This window comes from Portunus trituberculatus, chromosome 24 (assembly GCF_017591435.1).
Source record: "Portunus trituberculatus isolate SZX2019 chromosome 24, ASM1759143v1, whole genome shotgun sequence".
Classification (NCBI taxonomy): Eukaryota; Metazoa; Arthropoda; class Malacostraca; order Decapoda; family Portunidae; genus Portunus; species Portunus trituberculatus.
The window spans coordinates 15867456-15877455 of NC_059278.1; the positions used below are offsets into that span (position 1 = coordinate 15867456).

At 38.7% G+C, this 10000-nt stretch overlaps 1 protein-coding gene across 3 annotated transcripts in view; it reads right to left on the reverse strand.

Annotated features, from left to right (window-relative positions):
- Positions 1-10000, reverse strand: part of LOC123508305 (serine/arginine repetitive matrix protein 1-like) — a 135801-nt gene that overhangs the window by 54620 nt on the left and 71181 nt on the right. The gene's annotated exons all lie outside the window — the stretch shown is intronic.

Consider the following 10000-nt stretch of genomic DNA (forward strand, 5'->3'; position numbering starts at 1 on the left):
AAAAACAAGTAGAAGCAAGGAAAGGGAGATAGATGCGTAATTGAAAGAATAAAAAGAATAAGAGGAAAGAAAAAAGAATAAGGAGAAAGAAAAGAAGAAAAGGATGAGCGGTAGAGAACAAGTACAAGTAGGGAAAGGGAGATAATGGATAAAAAAGAAGAAGAAAAGAATAAGGAGAAAGAATAGAAGAGAAAGAGAAGTAGAGAGCAAATACAACTAGGGAAAGGATAATGGTAGATATGTACTACGACAAAGGAGGAAGAGAGATGGAAAGGGAAGAACAGGTATTAGCAAAGGTGACTCGCAAAGGTAACGTAAACAAAGGAGGTAAAGTAATCAGCGTAATTCAAGTGTGACCTTCTGTTGTTTGTGTTTCAAGGTCATGTTGTGGTTTGGAATTAGACGCGTATCCTTTGTTCTTTTATTTATTTATCTATCTATTTATTTTTGGAGGGGGAATGGGGGGCAGTGTAAAGGTAAAGGATTTTTTTTTCAATTATCTCTATCACAGATAACAGTAGATCTGGATTTGACATGGGAGTGCGGAGCCGCGCCGCCACTGCAATAACGTACCCAAAGCGGTCGACTGGTAGTACGCGGCAGCTGACTGTTAAAGTTATAATTTTGTAAAGTTTTATACAGTATAAGGTGCATCTTTTAAGGAAATGCTAATTATTACTAACTACCGCAGCAGTGGGAAGGCGTGTGCATTTGTGGAGGCTGTGAGGTGCACCAGATTAAGGGCTCGGCTGAACTCTACCTGGAGGACACATTATTATTATTATTATTATTATTATTATTATTATTACTATTATGCACATATTTGTGGCAAGTTGTATACAGCCATGTCTACTGCGAATTAGTCATTTTAAAATCTCAGGCGAGCAGCGAGATGGCCAACGGTTTAGCCAACGGACAGCAAGGCTGCCTACTCGTAGGGGAAATCCCCTACCGTAGGGGATTTTAGCCTAATGTAGGGGGTAGGGGATACCTACGGGGAAAACAGCAAAATGTAGGGGGAAATACTGCAAAATGCAGGGGATAATAGGGGATTTTTCATTATTTTAAATCGTGTTTTGTTTAATCGCGTCTAGACTCGTTCACACTATAACTCGCTTTGAAGCGAGGATCAGAGATTGGGGACGCTCAAAGTTCCTGATTTTTCCACCACGCGGCGCCACCATACATGTAAACAATGAATACTACAGCTAATTCCTGAACCGCTTGCCCGCCACGATGACCGGCATCAGATCTATGAATGCTAATAAAACAAAACTCAGGAGTTCCTTAGCTGTATGCACATTGGAGGCCATCATCAAGACTGCAGAAAAATCTCCCTCAGAGGTTGTGGTGAATGGAAGACTTACCCATTTGTATAGCCATGCAAGAAAGAATTACATGGATAAGTATGCTGATGCTGAGGCTAATGAAGTTGATCTTATACGTGGGATTTGAGCTGTGATACTAGTACAAAATTTGATAGAAGTGGGACTTGAGCTGTGATGCTACTACTATATTATAATAGATATACGTTTAGTCAGAATACCCAAGGAAATCTTTTTCTGTGTTTACAATACCAAAGAACAAGATTTTTTTTTGTGCAACATTTTCATACATACATACATATATATATATATATATATATATATATATATATATATATATATATATATATATATATATATATATATATAGATTTTAGCTGTGATACTATACAGTATTATGAAAGGCCAAAGTTTAGTTAGTATAACAATTTTTTTTTTTTTTTTTGTGAAACATTTTCATACATGAAGATTTGAGCTGTGATACTATACAGTACTTTTTTTTTCTGTATTCAAAACACCAAAGAATGAAATTAATTTTGTGATGCATTTTCATTTCAGTTCCTGGGTATATAAAGATTTAGACCTGAGATTTGAGCTGTGATACTTTATTATATTAGGCATAGGTTTAATCAGAATACCAAAGGAAATCTTTCTGTATTCAAAATACTAAAGAATGATATTATTTGTACATTTTCCTATCAATTCCAAGATACCTAATGAAGATTTAGACCTGATATTTGAGCTGTGAATGTGATACTATAATATTATGATAGGCATAGGTTTATAGTCAAGAATATCAGAGGAAAATATTTTCTGTGTTCCAACCCCACCCAATCCAAGGGCAGTATTTTCATATTAATTCCAAGATCCCTCCTGAAGATTCAGAACTGATATTCTGGCCCATTACGCTATAGTTTCAATGCTCAAGTACTGGTAAGGTGTCTTGCTGGTTATTTATATCAAATGCACATTTCTCAACTTTATTATTATATTCAGTTGGGGAGTGGTAGACGTGAGGTTATTGACTTTGCCTGTTCACGGAGTTATAGAGAAAGGATTGGAGAATCAAGAGAATTGGATGTATGTAAGTCTAAAAGTAAAGTAAAACACTACAGTGAAATATAATGAGAGGTCACACAAAATGGCAGAGTGAGAGGCTGTAACTGGGACGTAATCCGAGACGCGTGCAACTGGTGGCAATGATTGCAGTTATGACATCTGGTGCCATATAGATAGTCAGTTTGGGAAAAGATAGTGACACTGGTGAAGAACAGTGACATGTTATTGACATCACTGTGACGTGGAAGTGTACTGTGGAGTGCTGTTAAGTGTTAAACTCACCTGATTACTAACGTGACTGCAACAAACCGATGAATGATTAATAGTGACTAGAATGGTAGGAAACAATGCCTAGGCAGTGACTGATAGTGACTACTGCGATATATTTCTTCGCGTTAATGATGTAAAAAAAAAATAAATAAATAAAGCCCGCCTACGCGCTTTGTAAATAGTCTTCCTAAAAAAAAGAAAAAAAAAGTTGCATTTTTGTTAATGAAATTATATAGAGTACGCTAGTGCAACATCTGTGACATATATAAGGGGTGGGATAGTAAGACACCAACAGTGATGTCCACGCCAAGCGCAAACCTGGTGTCGCCACAGGAGGTAACACACGGTCACAGAGTGATGACAAGAGGCGTAAACTCACAGGTGTGAAGAAGAGATGAGCAAGTGGACAGCCAAAATCATGTAAAGTAATTTATAAGTGATGCAAAATTTGCATTTTGTGTTTGAAATACAGCTGTAAGCTTAAAGTTGTATTTAAACATCCACCTGGTACTATATAAATTCTCGTGATTGACTCGTATAACAGAGCGGTACAATGACACGGTTGTATGGATTTAGATATCGCTTTCAGGCATTGAATTAAACACAGTTAGCTTGCTTCACAGTGATCTTCATAGATTCATGTTGGCTAGGAGCTGAGATTTCGAGGTTTGAAATTTAAGGTCCGTTCTCTGGCTTTGGGTACGTTACTGCAGCGCGGCGATTTTCGTGTCAAATCCAGATTTACTGTTATCTGTGTCTCTATTTATCTATTTTGTTTGGGGGAGGGGGGGAGTGAAAGGGTAAAGGGTTAATTTCCTTGTTTTTTATTATTATTTATTTGGCTTCATTGTTTTTATTCTTATAATTTATTGATTTTTTCACCCTTCTTTTATCATTTATTTCGCTTTACTCTTTTCCATTCATTAGTTTTCTTCTTATTATTATCATTATTGTTATTTATTTATTTTTCATTGTTTTTTTCTGTCCGTATGTTTATTTGGTGTAATGAATGAATGAGTGACTTAATGAATGGTAGTGTTACGTTGTTGTTGTTGTTGTTGTTATTGTTTCATCATTCGCTATTGTTTTGTTAATGTTATAACTGTTGTCATGATTAGCTTTGGGCATTCTAAAGGTGATGCTATTCTCTCTCTCTCTCTCTCTCTCTCTCTCTCTCTCAGGCAAACACACTCACTGCATTAACTTATTCCCCCTAAGGACACTCGTCGAGGGTTTCCCACACACACACACCGATGAGTCACGTGTGCACCTATGAGTCATGTGTAAGTGGAGCTAGCCCGCGCCTAACCTGCCACACAGACATCAGGTAATATCAGGAAACATCGTCTTCTCCTTTCCCTTCTCTCCTCTCCCTTTCACTTGCATGTTACTTGCATAATCATAACCGGGAAAGGAGGAGGAGGAGAAGGAGGAGGAGGAGGAGAGAATGGAGGAACACAAATACGTAAAGGAAATTTAATAATAAAGCTAAGAACTACTACTATTACACAAACTAAAAAGGAGAGAAGAGAAGGAAAGAGGGAGTAAGGGAAGAAGTGGGAGGGGGGAGGAAGTCAATATTAATAGGAAAGAAACTACTACTACTACTACTACTACTACTACTACTATACTACTGCTACTACTACTACTACTACTACTACTAACAATAATCATAAAATTTTAAAACATAAGGGTTTAATTATCACGTATCATAAAAAAAACAATAAAAAAGAACTCATAATACAACAAAAGGAGTCAAATATGCACATTTTTCGCATGACATTACAGTATTGGCATTTTTTTAGTTAATTTCTGAATGAGAATAAAGGAGAAATAATGAAGTGGTTTATAGAATTGCACGAGTTACCCAATAAAGAACCAGTTTTCTTTCACCACATATAGAGAACGGAGATGTAGCATTAAATTTTGTTACAACGCTTGACTGACTGACTGACTGACTGACTGACACATACATAAGCTCTCTCTCTCTCTCTCTCTCAACACCACAGTAAGGAAGAACATTTCCACATCAAACAACTGAACAAGCCGGCACAAAGCAAACCACAAGGATGCATTTACTGCGCCACAAACACTTCTTACTTCAACTTTCCTTCTCTACACTACGGACTTCCCTGTACATAATTCACATTTGTCCCTGAAATACGAGAACTAATGCCCTTTGTCTGTGTGTGTGTGTGTGTGTGTGTGTGTCTCATTTTCTCGTCCCGTCACCTTCCTCAACTTACACGTAAAATCCTCAAGGACGACTTAGCAGGGCGTTTGGAAGTGTCGCCCTCAGCACCAGCAGTAGTGGAGGAAGAGGAGGGGGAAGAGGAAGAGAAGGAGGAGGATGAGAAATTAGACGGTACCACATCATCCTGCACCGTATCAGGAACTTCTAATTCACAAGCAAAATTCACGTTCCCTTCTGTACCATCACTGCTGACGAAGGGGGTGGGTGGGATGTTGCGGGGCGTGGATGGGGTGTTGCGGGGCGTGGGTGGGGTGGAAGGCGGGGAATTAACAAGGAATGGAGGAAAGTAATGAGGATCTTAGAGAATGAGGAGAGGGAGTATCAAAAATGTTCTCCCTCTTTGAATCTTCCCCCTCCATGTCCTCCTCCTCCTCCTCCTCTTCGGCCACATCAGGCACCAGGAGACGTGAGTAAGACACCCAGCTAGACTCCTTCATCCACAGCCTCATTTCTCGTCTTCTTCCGGAGGTTTGGCTGTAGATCCTTTATATTGGGTGAAGTGGTTTATATGTGGTTAAATCTCTTTCTTCCTCGCCTTCAGGAGTTACGGCAGAGATTCACTTTTCTTAATACACGAGTCTTTTTTTTCTTCTTTTTTTACGTTCGAGATTGTTACGTTTAAAAATTCATGAGTTTTTTAAATTCATTTTTAGGTAAATCAGTGGAAGTGTATCTCTTTTACGTTGTGGTTATGAGTTACAGACGAAATTTTCACTTTTAGACACTATATTCACGCAGTTTTTAGTCCATTTCCATGTAAACAAGCAAGAACGTTCGTTATCTTTTCCACCTTCAGACGCGCCGAGATTTTCACATTTCAACACCAAATTTACGCCATTTTAGAAGCATTTTCGGTTTTAACTTCACCACAAACACCTACGTTGCCTTTAGTAGCTGAGCAACCTTTTCATCTCCATACACCACAGAAACTAAACAGGTTCTACAGTTCACGCTAAGAATTCAACTTTAAACACTACATATAAGACCGAGGCTAACTTTTCTATTCATCGCCGCCTTCTGATACGAGCTTTTCACCTTCAGATAATCAACAATGTCACTACTTCACACCGCGCACGATTCACAAGACTCTAGCGCCACGTACATTTACCACTGTCACTGTTCTTTACTACAATGTCCGCTAATGGTGCTATAGGCTATATTAAGACCATTTTCCGCCGGTAATACGTAGGCAGCACAAGACCAGAACGTTTGTAGCACTGAAAGGTCATCCGGAAGAGCGCTGGTGACCGTGGGGACAGGACGCTAAGGAATGAGAGAGAGAGAGAGAGAGAGAGAGAGAGAGAGAGAGAGAGAGAGAGAGAGAGAGAGAGAGAGAGAGAGAGAGAGAGAGAGAGAGAGAGAGAGAGGGAGGAATAGGTCATGTTTCAGTGCAATGTATGCTATGTGTCCCCACGTTCTGATACTTCACACTTGGCACTCCTCCCCCCACTCCCCCCCTTCACTGGCACTCCTAGGTTCACCCTCATGATGAACTGACACCCTCCTATGCTTCATTACGTATAATTGCGCCATTAACCCCTTCACTACCAAGACGCGCTTTCATATTAATTCTGCTATTTATTCTGGTGATTTTATAGTTTCAGAAACTTATGTGGGCATTAAAATAGTGAAGACTCTGGCCATTAATCTTCTCACCTCCATAGACATAAGATAAGATAAGATAAGATGCTTTATTCGTCAAATTGTTTTACAAAATGTAATACAAAATGAAATTCATTTTGGCATTAGAGCTTCTTAGTAGTTGTATACACATTAAAAATATAGATAAAACCAGAGAAACAGGAAACATAAAATATTAACAAGAAACATTGCATAGGTTATTTTGTATAAAATGTAACATTGTTATAATATACATGTGATATCAAGTTGTCACCATCCCTATCATGAATCATCACCTACAGTTATCATGACAACTTAAAGCTAGAAGTTATAGTGATGATAGATGATTGAAAAGCAGAATGCTTTTAGGTACAAATGACTTTCTGTATCTATCAGTACGCATCATGGGCAGTGCTAACCTTCTTCCAGATTTAAGATGTGTGTAACAATTATGTAGCGGATGGGTTGCATCTTTCATCATTCTGTCTACTTGTTTCATTGTACCTATTTGATAAAGCTTATCTAATGATATGGTCTCTGCACCTAGTTTTCTTGCTTTTTTAACAATCCTTCCCAACTTCTTTTTATCTTTGCAAGTAAGTTTTCCATACCAGGCAGTGATTGAAAAGTTTAAAACTGATTCTAAAATTGATTTGTAAAATAGGCTAATGACCATTTTATCTACATGTAGGTTACACAAAATACGTACAAAGTGTAATCTTTGGTTACATTTCCATCCTAATGTACAGAAAATCGTCTAATCACACCCAAAACTCATGGTATAAAATGCGTTCCAGTACTGAAGGGGTAAAGTGTTGCAATCCTATGACTTCACACTTGCTGGCATCCTCTCACCCATTTCCTTCATCTCTTGCACTCCGTAAGTCACTCTCGTCTTGAATGGACACGACTATGATCAATATCCTAGAAAGCTTCTGCGCTGCACCCTAACTATTTTCGAAAGGCTTTAGTTGAAGTTACATTTATTTTAACCCCTTCAGTACCGTGACGCGTTATCATTTTCATTCTGGTTAGTATTTAGTAATTTTAAACAGCGTCAGAAACTCATGTCGGGGATTGAAATAGTAAAGACTGAGGTACAGTGAAACCATGCGTGCTTTGGGATCCGAGGGGTCTCCAAGCGCATGGGTTCGAATCCTGTCCACGGTCCGAGTGTAGGTTGGGCTTCCTCACTCGGGGCAACGGTTTCCTAGCGGGTGGGCTTTGAGATAGGAGGTACCCAAAAAGTATCCCCTTTAGCCCATGAATTCCCGTGAAAAGCCCACATGGTATAAAAAAAAAAAAAAAAAAAAAAAAACTTCCTAATGTCAGTAAAATGGTCTAATAATACACAAATCACAAGGTAAAAATGTGTCCCAGTATTAAAGGGGTTAAAGGTGTTTCTTTCTCGCCCTCAGGAGTTACAGACGAGATTGTCACCTTTAATAATCCAAGAGTTTTTTTTTTAGTTCATTTCTAGGAAACCAGCTAGTGTGTATCTCATTCTTGTCGCTTCAAAAGGCTCTAGTTGTAGTCATATTTGTTTGAAAGGTGTATTTTTTCAAACAATTATACTTACAGTTTAATAAAATTTCTACTTTACTAACGTGAGTATTTTACTGTTCTAGTGCCAGGTTGACAAGAGTTTTACGATATGAACAGGAGAAACAGTCTTGCTTTTACGGTTCTAGTGATATATTGCTAAGATTTCCACGTTATTAACAGGAGAAACAGTCCTGCTTTTACCGTTCCAGTGGCAGATTGGCAATATTTCTACGTTATTAAGAGAAGTAGTCTTGAGAACCCAGCTAATACTGTCTGGGCACTTTGGAAGAGTAACACCTTTCCCAATACAGGTCTATGCTTTATCTATATGGGCTATAACGGATGCAAAGCCGTGACTTCTTTTCATAACTTACTCTACTTTACCTTAAATTTTCTCCCCTTACCCTGATGGCCATTCCCTCACTCTGGCACTATAAACAAACATTATTTAACCTTTCTTTCACATCACCCTTCTATCATTCACTAACGCTTACTTCTCTTATACTGACCTACGAGTTGCACCGAATATATGACTAATTTCTTTTCTATTTTTTTTTTACTTCACTGAGTGCAGCACCAAGCATAATTGAAATGGGAAAGGGAAACGTCAGCTACTTTTGTCCCCCGTGGAATAATTAATCAGAAAAGAGAGTGCAAAAAAAAAAAAAAAAAATGGAAGCTAATCTACTTTACTTAATCCATTCCTGAATTTCGCCCCTCACTCTGTCACTCTAAAAGAACATCACTCTTATTTCATCACTCTAGCTTGTCATCATCACTTCCCATTCTCATTTTCATTCTCCACTTCCCATTCTCAGCCTGCCTGCCACTCCTTCACCCTGTAACTCAACACTCCTTTTCTCCCAGACCTTAACTCCTTCAATACTAGGACCCATTTTTACCTTGAAGTTGTTGTGTACGATTAGACCATTTTATTGACATTAGAAAGGGTCCATGGAGGTCAGAAGATTAATGGACACAGTCTTCGCTATTTTAATCCCCCAAATAAGTTTCTAAATTTGTATAAAATCATCAAATAGTAAGCAGAATGAATAAGGAAATGTGTCATGGTACTGAAGGGGTTAAAATCCTCAATCCTCACCCTTTCACCCTCTCTTTCCCTCCATCACCCTGACACACTATTCTTCCTTACCCTGCCTGTCACTCTGAACAAAATTTTTCTCCCCATCACCCTAAGGTCCTCTATTCCTCTATTCCTCACCCTGCCTGCCACTCCCTCACACTACCACTCTGAATTAAACACTCATCTCTTTTTACTATTATCTTATACACCATCTCTCTCTCTCTCTCTCTCTCTCTCTCTGATACACAAAGGACAGTGGCGCTGACTAAGCTTAAGTCACTGTTGTCGTCAGGAAGTGTCACAAAGCTTGAGGTTATTAGTAAGATTAAAAGAAGAGAAATACAATTAATGGGTAAATAGTGGTGGTGATGATAGTAATGACAATAATAACAACAACAAATCAAATAATGGTGATAATGACAATGACAATGACAATGACAATGACAATCTCTCTCTCTCTCTCTCTCTCTCTCTCTCTGTAACACGCACCCTTATAAAACCTCTCCATTAACCCTATAATAATAATTATAATAATACCCGCACCTCTCTCTCTCTCTCTCTCTGTAACACGCACCCTTATAAAACCTCTCCATTAACCATATAATAATAATAATAATAATACGTCTCCATTAACCCTCTCTCTCTCTCTCTCTCTCTCTCTCTCTCTCTCTCTCTCTCTCTCTGCACCACCAGCCTCCCACACCTCGCTCTTCTCGCGTGCGCTTATCAAGGTCACCCTCTGTGTCTCGTCTGTTCCTCGTGTTACGGAAGCCATTCTGAGAGCACTGTGTTTTGTGTGTTGGAGATTAATACGCCGTGGGTTGATTTAAAAGTTACTACATG